The 14,687-nt window shown below is 45.9% G+C and overlaps 1 pseudogene; it reads right to left on the bottom strand.

The window, feature by feature from the left end:
• Positions 1-12,859, bottom strand: part of LOC142767831 (uncharacterized) — a 164,058-nt pseudogene extending 151,199 nt beyond the window's left edge.
• Between the last annotated feature and the right edge of the window lie 1,828 nt (positions 12,860-14,687).

The raw sequence follows: 14,687 nt of genomic DNA, 5'->3' as shown, positions 1-14,687 counted from the left end.
CTAATGCATGCATTAAACAGATTATGTTCGGCCTTTACCTACCAAGTGGTGACTTCTTAATTTATGGAATGGTTTCATGAATAAAAAGCCAAATTCCAGACTTGTTTGCTTCTAGCGGAATAAGCCGGCTTTGGTCGTCAAGCATAGGCTGTTTGGTTTTTTTGAACAGATGAGTTACACGGCACTGCGATAAAAGAGATATGCTGGCGCGGACGCTGCGCGTCCGTGTCAGGCGTGTCCTCCCTCGGACTCGTGCTTGAGCTACAGTCTGCCTTAGCCAAAAACATGGGAGAGGGATTTCAATATGCACCGAGTTATGCGCCAGCGCTAAAAACGAGACATTAGGTAAACGAGGGCCAACAGCAACGCATCTTTGCTGACGTGGCAATGAAATCAAGAAGCAGGAGCACGTGCCATCATGATTACGGTACCAGAGAGTGCAGAGTGAACTGGCAACGACACACGCAGACTGATAGAGAAGTGAGGCAGCGGGGCCACCAAGCGGTGGGTGGCTTGATGGAACGCACGGATCATTAGTTGCGTCCGGCATTCACGTGGACATTTGGAAAACTTTGCGCTTCAGCTACGATTCTTATTAGGCAAAAGACCAGTATTTTGAAACTGGCTTTTGAAGAAGTCCTGTGATTCAGAGTCTGTAAACTTGACCTGCAAGAAACGACGTCGGTGCTTTGAAAGTTTCTTCCGGCGTCTCCAGCTCTTTGAGAACTGAGAACATTTCACTCCGGCGGTAAGTAGTCTTGACGTTGCCAGTTGATTTTCGGTGAGTTTACTCCAAGTTAGCTGGATGAATGCGGCCTTAAACAAGAAACGGGAAAGAGGAACACGGGCTGCTAAGCGGCTGCTGACACGAAAAAGGCAGCGTCTGTTAAGTCAGTCATTCACCTACCATAACTATAGTATTGGGATGGTTAATTTTTTTTTCGCTTCTTGAAATGATACAACAATATTAACCGAGAGAACACTCGCTATCAGGTGTCTTAGAATTTCCGTTCTGTGCGCAAATACTGAGAGAAATAATGACGGCAGCTCCCTTTCTTTATTAGGGTGAAAGCTTGCAATCTCACAACAAACGCAAAAATTGATCATCAATATCGGCAATGCAGGACTCAAGTGCCAAATTACCATCACTTGATGTCACCACCACAAAATTGTTATCCTGTAGGGTATGCGTTTTGAAACTCATCGTTTACTAAATAAACACTAGGTTGAAAATTTGTCATTAAAATCCTGTGAGGCAAAAAACAAATTACAACGCCACCTACGAACCATAAAAACAACAGGACGTCATTGACCACTCCGGCATTCCAATAAGGGTATTTCTAAAATTGTAGAGAATAAACAAAATTGTCCAAATCTTCAGGGGTACGCCTGCTCGTGATGTGGCGGCTCGGCATTATTTTACTCCATTTCGAAAACATGCATAAACTGCCTACCAAATTCATACACATTTTTAGGTCAATACAGGCGCTCTGATAATCATAAGAAACGGGAGGCACAGCTAGCAAGCATCACCCAGAGCTCGAGTTTGGGCTCTTGAGTCCCGTCAGGCTGGTCGCAGCAACAGGGCGGCCGCAGCAGGGTGGGGTCCTGCATTTGGGGCCCCACCTATCGAGCTCAAGACCCCTAGTCCCAAGTTCTTATTCATGATGTTTTTCGTCATCTTTGGAAAAGCCAAAGCAAGGAACTGAAGACGATTTCATGATGATGACAAAATACCAACTCTTCTCTTATTAATTCAAGCATTTCTTTTTCCAGAAAAAAAATTTAATGAAGAAAATGGCAGCATATCCACGGAGTGAATGATGGAGAGTGGGGCGAAGCATTCGTCAGTCCATTCGTTCTTGCTTCCGTCCGTCCATGCGTTCGTCTGTGTGATCGTCCATGCATCCATTCGCCCATCTGTGCATGCATCTGTTCGTGCGTCCGTCCCTGCGTTCGTCCAGGCATCCGCCCCTGCGTCCGTTCACGCGTCTATCCATGCATCTGTCTGTGTGTCCATTCGTCCACCTATTCAACACTCCACGTACCACCATCTTGCATCTTTTCACCATATATTCCCTATATTGAAGCACCCCCATCCAGCTGACATTCCAAGACTAAACGAGAGGTGGCACACGCACACTTTCTTAGCTCTTGCGCTTCGGGTCTACTTCCCACCTTTAACCACCTCGAGTTCATGGTATATACTAGTTCACTGTATTCATAGCACTGTGGCCCTATGCTGGCTAAACTTTTTAAAACCATGAAGGGTACGCCCAGCGAGTATAACGTAGCAACCTTTTCCTGTCAGATAGTGATCAATGTACATGCCAACGGCTGCTAATGGGAAATGAGAGACAGAAGAATTGGTATTTTACTTTCTTACGGCTTGCGCTTCGTATCTACTTTGCACCTTTTACCACCTCGAGTTCATGTTATATACTAGTTCATTGTATTCATGACACTGCGGCTCAACGCTCGCTAAACCTTTCTAAAACTAAGGAGGTAACACCCAGCGAGTGTAACGTAGCGACCCTGTCTTGTCAGATAGTGCTGAATGTACATGTCAATGGCTGCTAATGGGGGAATTAAAGACAGCAGCATTTGGCTTTTAGTTAACGCGCACGCCACGAACTTTTTATTGCTCAACAAAGCACAGAAGAAATCCCTCACCGGCACCACCTTGCAGGTCTAAATGTAACACTGGTTACACACTACGACCACGACTACGACAACGAGGGACGAACGGGTGCCGCTTTCAGGAGCTTCGCCCCTAAAGTTTGTGCAAGGAAGCTGCAGCCGTCATGAGCAGCTCACAGGCTGGCATCCCTGGCTTCACGTGCGGCAGCATCTCGTGGAAGTCGGCCCGCATACTTGAAACTCGTGAGAACAGCAGAAACTACAGTGAGCTTTGAGGAGCTTTTGACGCGATCATCCTCGAATTGCGAAACCAAACATGCAACGGTCCTCCTTCTGTGGACCCGGGCTCACACTCCTGCTTGCAGAAAACCAGGTGGTCTTCACGACAGCCAAAGTTCTCACTAACCGAGCCATGGCTGATTGGGTGACCGCCTTTATTTCCGTGAGTAGGGTGACGACAACATCATTAACAACACGAAAACAGCAAGAAGATTGGTCATGAGGGGACCACCTGATCCTATTCAGGGACATTACACTACATTACAGACCACATAGACAGAAATGGCCTCCACCACACGACAAATTACACGATAGGCCGTAACTTTCAGGTAACCGTAGTACAAAAATACTTATCCCAACTCTAGGCCTCTTTTATACGAGCCTCTATCATAGCGACGCCTGTATTGCGGGCAGGAAACGAAGCACACTGTGGCATATGCTTTGGGAATGTGCCAGGAGAGTTAATGGCACTGCCGCCGCTTATTCACCGACGAAAATTCGGCCGAAGCGAACTCATTGATCAATCTTTGTTGCTACCACTGCGTTAAGGCGAGGAGCAGTCTTCGCCACGGCTGCGGTCGGTGCTGTAGATCAGCTTCCTTGGCCTCACGGCCGCTGGTAGCCAGCTCTTACCAGCGACAAGCTACCGACCAACTTTGGACTATCCGGCAAGCTGAAGATGCCACCCGGGTTCAACGGGTGCAAGGAATCGAGCCAGCAGCACTAGCCCCGCCATCATCATTGACAGAGGGTCTGACAGGAAAGCAGTTAATCACCTATTCCCTCCTCATCCGAAGAACACTGCCAGACACTGTATAATTTTTTTTTCATTTATTGATTAATTTATTCACTCAACGATGTTTTGATTAAACTATGGTACATAAATTTCTGGGTATCAGATGGTACACGCTCAGAAGTTTATAATACGTAATGAAAATTTGCATGGCACATCAAAAAGAATGCCTACCACTCGAGTAACACGAATAGCTCTAGAACTTTGAGTGTAGCCCTTGCTTTTCTCCTGGCATTTGTCACTTAGCTGGAAAACCAAAGATTGACATAAAATAATGAGATTGTTTGCCGAAAGGGGGAAGTAGTGCGGATATGTCAAATATTATTTCTGAGTCATGGTGGGTACGTTTCGACGAAAGTCAAATGCGAAGTGGCTACATATTTTTTTCGGTGGATTTAAAAAATCTACTTGAATAGCAGTACATTAATCAGATGGACTACGCTATATATGAGAAACATCATGACAACATTGGGCGGTTGGCACGTAATATGGAAGAATAAAAATAAGTTGATTTTAAATCATTTAGGTACAAAAGGCGTAGAGAACCTATTGTGTTTTGAGAGCTTTGGTACTTCAGACCAGCACTGAAAGAGCGTGGGCGTGTAAACACGGATACAGTGTTTACACGACCAAACACCACAAATTAAATGGCAGAGTTCAGTTGATAAATATGCTGTGAATAAATCTGGCATTATGTTTTCCTATTTTTCATTTTTATATTATATAACTGCTTTTCTTACTTAATTTTATTATTAGGCGTTACTCTAGTTATCTTGGAAATGTTGCGATACGAAGTGTTCGCCAATCGCCCAGAGTGGATACCTACTGCGGTATCGAACACAAACAAAGAAAAAGCGTCTCGCTGTCTTATTTTATTGTTACCATACTTGTCAGCCACCAGCTTCACTTTCATGGTGAATGCTTACTAACGAGCTCATTTGTTGGCCGTTGTACCTAGGAGTGACAACTACTTGCGAGCCCCACTCATAGAGAATTCAGTATTTCGAGCCAATATATCGCGTGGCTTGTTAATGTACAAGGAAGCAAACGAATAGGAGATGATTTATTAAGTGTGGAAGCTTTTGCCACAAGCGTGACTTGTAACAAGGAAAGCGGTCATGAAATATTACCGATAATGACTACAAACTCCGCCATGTTCGCTAGTCTTTAGTTGCATCACATTTACTAAAATGCTGGAAGGCGCTGTTTGAATTTGTTCACAATGTTTCCGTCTAATTTGTCTTTGGCCAACAAACCCTCGCATGTTTAATGAACATAGACTTCAAGACAGTCATATAATCGTACGGCTTCTATCCGGTTCGCACGAAGCTTCAAGATCATTCCTTCAAAGTTTTAGTTCCATACGCGCGTACTAACATCTTTTATAACTCGCCTCTGTTGTGTGCATTCCGTTTTTGGAACAATTTACAACACGATGTTGTGTTTGCAAAAAAAAACCACGACGCGTCTGTAGAAGTGTTACAAACGTCACTTTTTATTGTATGAGAAAGTTTGAATCTGTCTATATAAAACTCGCGAATTTTGCGCACGATAGTGTTTAATTGTTATTTGCACGCTTATGCTGGTGGTTAGAGCTATAGTAATATGGTGGCAATATTCTGTGTTGTTACCATTCTGTTTATTGCTTATTGCTATATGTATTGAATATTTCTTCCAATGTAACCTCTCCCTCACCTTGCTTACTGTACAGCCACCCTTGTAGTGCCCGGTAAGTGCTTTAGGTTATGCGTATAAAAAAAAGACTGCCGTACATGACGTTTTGATATTGCAGTGCTCGAGAGCAAGGATTTTCATGCGATATTTATAAAACTTTAGCACGCAAAAGAAGCAAAGAATGACGGCTAGTTGAGCCAGTTTGTTGGCAGTCGTCTTGGAAACATGCTTGCCAGCGCAAGGCTAGAAACACAGACACAAAGACGGAAGAAACGAACAACACGGCGTTGAATTGTTTACCTTCGCGTTCCTCATGTATGCGCTTGTCCTTTTGCGCTGTTAACCAAGTTTGCAAGATGAAGCAAAGAAAAAACTGCCCAAGTACTTGCGTTCGTCGCCGCAAAGGTCATCAAAAGGCAATTGACTTATGCCTGGAGGTGCTGAGTCAGATACTGACGTTATCTGGCAGTAACACCAAGAAAGAAATGTTTGTGTGGAACGCATGCCCACTGCTTGCCGCACTGTGTTGTTTTAGCGAAGCGTAGAAAACACTCACTTTTAATTTATAGCGTCGCGTTGTCAGCGCGACATAATAAACACTGCAGTCTTTAGAATTGCATGCACATGCATTTTCTAAATGAACACACTGCCTAATACTCACGTGTATATGCTGCACCTGATAGACAGTGTTCGGAAGTGTGAACGCAGGATCGAGATTAAGATGACTGGGTGTAACCAGCCGTGAGCAGGAATAGCTCGTGGTAAGAGCATCGAACGCGTTATTCGAAGATGATTGGGTGTTCCGCAAGGGTTTAAACTTTTGTAGGCTGGCTGAATTGTTTGACGGACAAACACAAAGACAGAGAGACAGACAAACCTTTTTTGCATTGAAGTATTTCTGTGAAGAATATTGCCCTAAAACACATTATGGCCCATTATTCTTTATTATCAGTCGATGATAGTATGGAGCTATGCGGCTGCTTAAGGCAAACACTGTTTCCTGTCTCTCTAGACACGCAGACATCACAGAGCGGCAATGCATCTGAAGACGGCAAAACCAGAGCGCACAACTTCAAGTCACCTCTGAAAGCAGACCACACATCGCGATTGATACAATGGTTTTAAGCGTCGTTAATTATAGTTATGACAGAAAACTGAGTGTGTATGACTCCTCTGGTTATTCTCGTTACAATATAATAATTGACTACTCTCCGACATCGTTCACGGACAGGATCATGCATTCTTGAGTGCTGTTTCTTCGGCGAATTGAAAATTCATAGCCAAATATTCTATTTGTGGTGCAACTCATACAAGGAAAAAAAGAAGGAGACACGATAGGTCGCCAGTACTGTCTCTTCCTATTCTTTCCTTGTCTGAGTTGCACCACAAATAATATATTAGGCGATGCATTCTTCCACATGTCTGCCTACTGGGAATGCTTAAGGATTTATTGACGATACTGATTATTACGCTGCGACGAATATTTCGTGCTCACCAGTGCATAATGACCCATTACTATGTCGACTTAAACTTTAACTCATTTCAATGGATGTTGCTGTTGGGTGTGGTTTAGTTTTAATCCGGCACCTAATAAATAGATGTCCCTTGTTTCAGATCTGAAAGCTACAACAAGATCGTATTAGTACATTGTTGCGCTGTTCTCAGTTAAATTCGCCCTTCGGACATGACTGCCTATGAAAACGAATTAAAAGATGATCATTTACTTTCTTCATTACCATCTTAAGAAGCCTGCTGATACACAAGAAGCAATTCTGAAAGCAACGATCAAACAATGCAGTTCCCTTATTTTTTTTTAAAGATTTTGGGCACGTGTTTGAAGTACCCGGCGTAAGCGCAAGGACTAGCACGAAGATCAATTAGGCGTGAGGAAGAAGTAAGCCTTTTTTTAAGTACGGGATTCGGAAATGTACGTCCCAGTGTCCCCGCACGACCCCACTGCACTAAGCGTTCATGTGTTTATCGGCCAAAGCCTATTTCGTAAACTCGTAGTGAGTATGAACTCTGATGATACGTTCTGCGCGAGCAATAAACCTGGGTTCACATATTGTGCATAATTCGCAACGATTTGATTCATTGATAATTAGAATGTCACGTTCCAAGTATTCACTGCATCTCTCGGCATTTAAATAAAATATAGGAGCTGTCAGGAACTCTGAGGCTGGGGTCCGCCGAAGTAAAACTCAATACCTATTCAACATCTTTTTGAATAAAAACCCACCATTGGATTCACCAGCATGACACCTACATACCAAATTGGCAGACTGATTTATGCTGATCACCAGAATAAATTTTCATTCAACTGTACGACGCCATGATTGCACGGTATATTTCAGTAATGAAAGTACATAAAAAATTGGCAGAATGCACGTACCTTGGGAATCGATGTTAAGCGAAGCACGCGGAGGGAGGGTGGACTGTCTCGAATTTTTTTTATCGAGCGAAATGTTACGAAATGACGCTAACAGTATGTACAAATGTTCGACGCACAGAAATATTGTAAGGCAACGTTTTGTCTGCAACACACTTGTTTTGTTTGCCGAGCCTCTTCCCCACAACACAGGTCAGACTGATGTTGATGAGTATGTACATATGATAAGATGACGCGCATGAATAATGCTCACACTTATTCTTCCCCCCCCCCGCGTCAGCGGCCAGCCCGGACGCGTCTTAAACGGAAACGGAACGCCGAACGAATGACTTCAGACGCGATACGTGGACAATCTCCGAACCACGACAGCGACGATCCAAAGAAAGGTCGCTGGGAGTGACACGGTAGTTCACTGGTGACGTTTGTTCATTGAGTGTATAGGGTCCAATGAAGCGTGACTGAAATTTATCGCACAATTCTGGAGTACGAATGGGCGTCTAAAGCAACACTTCATCCCCCGGACTGATGGCGACGTCACAATGAGAGCTGTCGTAGGGCTGCTTGCGATCCTATTGATTGGCTTCTGTATTAAGGCGAGCCCGTTGTCGACATTCCTCAAGCATTGTGATGAACTGCTCTGATACGGTTGTCGAGGCGTAATTTGGAACATTTAGTAAAGAGACGTCGATGGTGAATGTCAGTAAACGGCCATACACGAGGTAGAAAGGTGAGTAGCCAGTAGCTCATTGAAGAGTTGTGTTATGGGCAAAGGTCACAAAATGCAAAATCGTATCCCAGTTGTCGTGGTTTGGTGCGATGTACATTGATAGCATGTCTGTTAGTGCCCGATAAAATTTCTCTGTCAGCCCATTAGTTTGGGGGTGGTAGACTGACGTCGTCCTATGTAATGTACCACAGGTTGTGAGCAGGGTTTCAATTATGATGGAGCGGAACGTTTGGCCGCAATCGCTCAGGAGGACGCGAGGTGCACCGTCACGCAATACTATGGCGTAGAAAAAGAAGTCTGCAACGTCTGAAACAGAACTTGTGCGTAGTGCAGCAGTCTCTGCCTACCGTGTCAGGTGATCGACAGCAGTCACAATCCAACGATTACCTGTTCGTGTCATGGGGAGAGGTCCTAGAAGGTCTATGCCAACGATGGCGAAAGGAGTCTCGGGACACGGGTTGGGTTGCAGAAGGCCAGCAGGAGACGAAGTTGGTCGCTACCACCGTTGACACAGATGGCAAGATGCAACGTACTTGGTCACATAGGTAGAAATGCCAGGCCAGAATAAACGTTTCCTGATGCGGCTTTGCGTTTTGTGAAATCCCAAGTGCGTGTGAAATAACTGCACATGGGTCGACGTGAAAAGTTTCGAGGACTTGGTGACGTTGAGGACGCGGAAGTACTGGAACCCAGCGGTGTCCTTCAGTAGTGTAAACGAAACGATGGAGCACATTGTTATCGAGGTTAAATTTCCATAGTTGTCGGCGCAATCTAGCATTAGAAGTAGGTGATATACCATTTAGGCGTTGAATAAAGCTATTCCAATATGGATCACCACACTGGCGTGTGGCGAACTCGGTGTAGTGATTTAAAGCCGGCGTGTCAATAACCGCAAGTTCTGATAATGTGAGGGGTGACGCAGACTTTTGCCCACCAGACAAGCAATCACCTGACGTACTTGATGATGACAGTGAAAGGGGGCAGCGAGAGAGAGCATCTGCATCTTGGTGTCTTTTGCCAGACTTATAGATGACGTCAATATTGTACTCTTGTAGACGGAGCACGCAACGGTCGAGGTGACCAGACAAGTTTTTCAGTGACAATAGGCAGCACAAGGCGTGATGGTCTGCAATTACTGTGAAGTGGCGTCTCTAAAGATACGGTCGAAATTTCTGTACGGCCCAAACGACAGCAAGGCACTTCTGCTCAGTTATGAAGTAGTTCGGTTCAGCGGCCGTAAGAGCACGACTTGCATACGCAACAACTCTTTCCCGTGAAGTGGCATCCCGCTGTAGACGAACTGCACCGATGCCATGGCCACTCGCATTGGTGTGGAGACATGTAGGTGCGTTCTCGTCGAAATGGCACAAAACAGGGTCGGATGTTAAAGCATGCTTGAGGGCTTGAAAGGCACGCTTGCAGTCGTCGTTCCAAGCGAAAGTTGATCCGGATGTCAGCAGCTTATGCGGTGGCGACGCGATGGCAGCAAACTGGATGATGAAGCAGCGGTAGTAGGACGCCAAGCTCAGGAAACCTTGTAGGCGTTTCTGATTTTCTGGCCGAAGGAAACGTTTCACGGCAGCAAGCTTGTCAGGTTCCGGGCGAACGCCATCTTTGCTGACAAGGAGGCCCAACACCGTGTTGTTCTTGTTGGCGAAATGGCATTTCTTTGTGTTTAGCTGAAGTCCAGCATTATAAATACACGTCAAAATTTCGTCTAAACAATCAAGGTGCTGACAAAAAGAAGTGGAAAAAATGACGATGTCATCTAGATAACAGAGACATGTTTTCCATTTTAGGCCGCGTAGAACTGTGTCAATCGTGCATTAAAACGTGGCAGGAGCATTACATATACCGAATGACATCACGTGGAATTCATACAGCCCGTCTGGTGTTGAAAACGCAGTTTTGTCGTTATTCGCTTCGTGCATAGGTATTTGCCAATAACCACACCGTAAATCCAGGCTGGAGAAAATTTCAGCGCCTTGCAGAGAGTCAAGTGCGTCGTCGACTTGTGGGATCGAGTACACGTCTTTTCGCGTGATCTTATTAAGTGCTCGATATTCGACGCAGAATCGCGCCGAACCATCCTTCTTTCGGACTAGCACTAGAGGTGATGACCACGAGCTTGACGAAGGCCGGATAACATCTCGTTTGAGCATATCAGCAACGTTGTTCTCGATGATTTTCCGCTCTGCGGATGACACTCGATATGGGCGGTGGCGTACAATTGTATTGCCTTCCGTTTCAATTCCATGTACGGCGACGAAAGTGCGACCCAAAAGCTTGGAATTTACATCAAATGAAGCACTGTGTTTTTGAAAAATACCCAAAAGTTCTTGCTTTTCACTGACATGAGATCGGGGTTTATTGTGGCTGTTAAAGCAGCCATCGTAGCATCGTCATCAGTACTCGTAGAGAAAGACGGTGCGTCTGCGTGAAGGGGCACAAGAGAAAGTGGTTCAGTATCTGTGAAGAAAAGCACACTGGTGCCCTGGGGCAGTGCAACAGGCAAAAAAGTAGTGTTAACTGCCGTAACTAACGCTCTGCTGTCATGAAAGCGCACCAGGCTAGGAGCGATGGTAAGTCCACCAGAGATGTAGCGTCCACATGGTGCTAGGAACACATTACCAGTACTGATCTTATCTGATGTCAGGGTCAGAATATGCTCATTGCCTGAAGGAATGAAACCGTCATCTGCGGTGACGATGCGCTGGCTGTGAGCATCTTTATTGGACAAAAGCGCAGTATGTGACATACGAATGACCCTCTGACAGCGGGATATCACGGCTGAAGCTGAGGAGAGGAAGTCCCAACCTAAAATGAGCGCTTTAGTAGACGATGACAGAACGAGGAACTATATAGGGTGAAGGATGCCCTCAATAAAAACTCGTGCAGTGCAAACACCAGAAGGTTGAACAAAACCGCATTAGCACAGCGAAAGGGGGGGCCATCATACGTTGCTTTCATTTTGCGCAAACGGGAACACTATATAGTCCACACTAATAACTGAGAGCGATGCACCAGTGTCCACCAAGGCTTCAGTCCATACACCCTAAAAAACACTGAAAGTACACTTGAAGGGCCTTCCGGAGGAGTTCGATGCAGTCCGCCAAATGAAGCGTTCCCTCCTGAAGCTGCACTGTTTAGTTTTTCTTGGGCGGTGATCAGACGCCGTGGTAGCCGGACGAAGTGGTGACGAGGAACGGCGCATAGCTGACGGGGAACGACGGTGCGAGGAGCGGAAGGTACTGGCTGCGTCCAAGTGCTGTAGAGATGGTGAGCGGCGTTGGTACATTTGGTATGGGTGGCGATGTTGTGGAGCAGAAGCAAACTCATCCCTCTCGAAGTCACCATAGCCCCACCTTTCGTCTTGTTGACGTCGACGACAGAACTGTGAGATGTGGCCACGTATTCCGCAATAATAGCAAATCAGTTGAGTTGGACGCCAGGCATGAAAAGAAGGAGGCGGTGCCCTTGGGGCGAGGGCATTCAGTGAAGACTACGTAGTTGACCCATACTGCGGTGATTGCTGAGAAGGTGACGCTGCAACCACCTGAGCGTATGTCGGCTTTGGAGTGGTATGTGAGCTCGGGACTTGCTCACACGTCATGAATGCCAGTTCCTCCCTGACGATGTTGCGGAAGCTGCCTGCAGAAGGCGTTATGCGAAGCTCATAAGACGACGAGGTGGCCTGCAGTTGAAGCTCCTCGCGGATCATGAACCATAACAACGCACGGAGCTCATTGTAAAGCGTTGGCCTTACATCTCCTGTGTCAGGTTGTAAATGTATAAGTTGAAGGTCATCGAGTCGCTGACATGTACTGATCATATTCGCGACCATGGTGGGGTTCTTTGCCGCTAAAGCGTGAAATGCGATGGCGCCTATGCCCTTGAGCAGGTGGCGAACGCGGTCATGTTCTGCCATCGAGCTGTCCACGCGACGGCATAGGGTGAAGACATCTTCAATGTACGAGGTATAAGTCTCGCCGGAGTGCTGTACACGTTCAGCAACCTTCCGTTTGGCTATGTCTGCACGGGCAGAAGGGTTGGCAAATCTTTGATGGAACTGCTGCTTAAAGATAGGCCTGTCCGGAAAATCCAGTTGAAGGTTGAGAAACCATGTCTTAGCGACACCCGTCAGATAGAACGATACGCGGGACAGTTTCACAGAATCATACCAATAGTTAAACGCACTCACACGGTCGTACTCATCCAACCAGTCTTCAACGTCTTCACCACGAAGGCCGGCGAACATCGGGGGAACTTTTTGAGGGGCGGTGACAGTCCATGAAGGCATGCCCAGGGATGTAGGCAGGGTAGATGGAGCCGTGTTGTTTTGCTTGTCTTGCGACATGACCGTGGGCTGACTGAGCAGACGACTACCCGACCAGAGTACCGGGGATGGTTGGTAGTCGAAGATAACAAAAAAGCGCTGCAGCGAGAGGACCAGGGGACCGGAAAGCCCTCTCCACCACTTGTAAGGCAACGTTCTGGCTGCAAGACACTTCTTTTACTTGCCAAGCTTCTGCCCCACAACACAGGTCAGAGTGATGATGATGAGTATGTACATATGATAAGATGACGCGTACGAATAATGCTCACAATATGTTTAACTATCACATGTTTGCTGTTGCATAGCGGTTTCCACAGCAACAAGAGTGTTAGGAACACCAGAGGCTGTATGCTGATATGTAGCGCTTGTGCCAGCGAGTATCACGGCGCTAGACGCTGCTACATAAAGTAGCTTGAGAGGACGGCGCTTCACCACAACCGTTTTTTACCGGACGTGTCGGCTGTATGATAAGAGAACGTAAGCACTGTTTATATAATTACATAGCCACCACTGCAGTTTCAATGGACATTTCACGAACACTAAGGTCTACTTGAAAAAGAGTTTCGAGACCTGGCACGGCTCTCTGATAGAATACTTGATGCTCAGGTTCAAGTCTTGCAGGAAGCATATATATTCTGTGCATTCGTAGAGTAAACGCTGCCCATGCCAGCTTTTAGCGGCGAAGCTCCTATGGGTAGACGTGGTTAGCGTGCATCCCACCTCACAAAACCCAAACTGAAGTTTAATACCTCCAAAACAAAACGAAAATCTCAGTATATCCATGGAATGAATGATGATAAGTGAAGTGAAGCGTCCATTATACCGTTTATGTTTCCGTTTGTGCGTCCCTTCGTCCATACGTGTGCCCGTTTGTGCGTCTGTTTGTCCGTTCGTGCGTCAGTCCATCCGTTCGTGCGCCAATTCTGGCATCCGATCGTGCGTACGCCTTTGCGTGCGTCGGAACATTCATTCGTAATTCCATCCGAGTGTCTGCCTGTCTGTCCGTCTGTCCTTCTGCTTGTATGTCTATCCGTCCGTGCGTCCATCCATTCATCTAGTGAACACTTGAAGTACCGCCATCTCGCTTTTTTAGCATATATTTATCATTTACAAGTACCGCCTTCCAACGAACAATGCATGGACTAAACGAGAGTTTGTACCACGTTTCTGCTTTCAACGCTTTGTTAACACCGATAGTGTGATAACGACGCCGTGCTACATTTTTCGTAACATGTGGACATGTGAATATGCGCCCCAGGGTGGGTATGTGTCACTGGTATGCGGGTGTGTGCCACAGGTTACCCAAAACGACAACGGGGGATACACAAGCCACGCCATAACGAGCTTCACGTGTAAAAACAAAAACATATTGGTAAACAACCGACATTATGTGTGATCACCTATACAACAGCAAAATACAAGATCACCCACACCATGCATCTGTTCGTCCATCGATATGTTCGTACATTATACTAGTCGGCTACCTCGTCGTAGATATTGTGAACCAGAGCACCCGTAGCTTCATCCATTCGTCGTCATACACTTTAAGGAGATGCAGTGATCCTTTTAACGCTCTCCAATTCAAAATACCGATGTTTGTTCGCACAGTCCTTGGTTGATATAATTTTCTATCACCTTCCGTGCATGGCGCTTAACTACAGTTGATCCTAATTAACCCGACAGGATGACTCTATCAAAAGCGTACATACGTCATGTTCATAAAATTGGATAGTCGTATCACTGCATACAAAATTGACGCTTCACAAATAATATGGTCTATTTCAAAATAGTTTGAGAAACATGGCGTCGCTCCGTGGTAGAATACTTGGCTAAAACGCACAATGCTGAG

The sequence above is a fragment of the Rhipicephalus microplus genome, chromosome 7, assembly GCF_043290135.1.
Source record: "Rhipicephalus microplus isolate Deutch F79 chromosome 7, USDA_Rmic, whole genome shotgun sequence".
NCBI classification, from domain to species: domain Eukaryota; kingdom Metazoa; phylum Arthropoda; class Arachnida; order Ixodida; family Ixodidae; genus Rhipicephalus; species Rhipicephalus microplus.
Note: the sequence above shows the minus strand (reverse complement) of the source record. Positions and strands in the feature narration are given on the sequence as shown.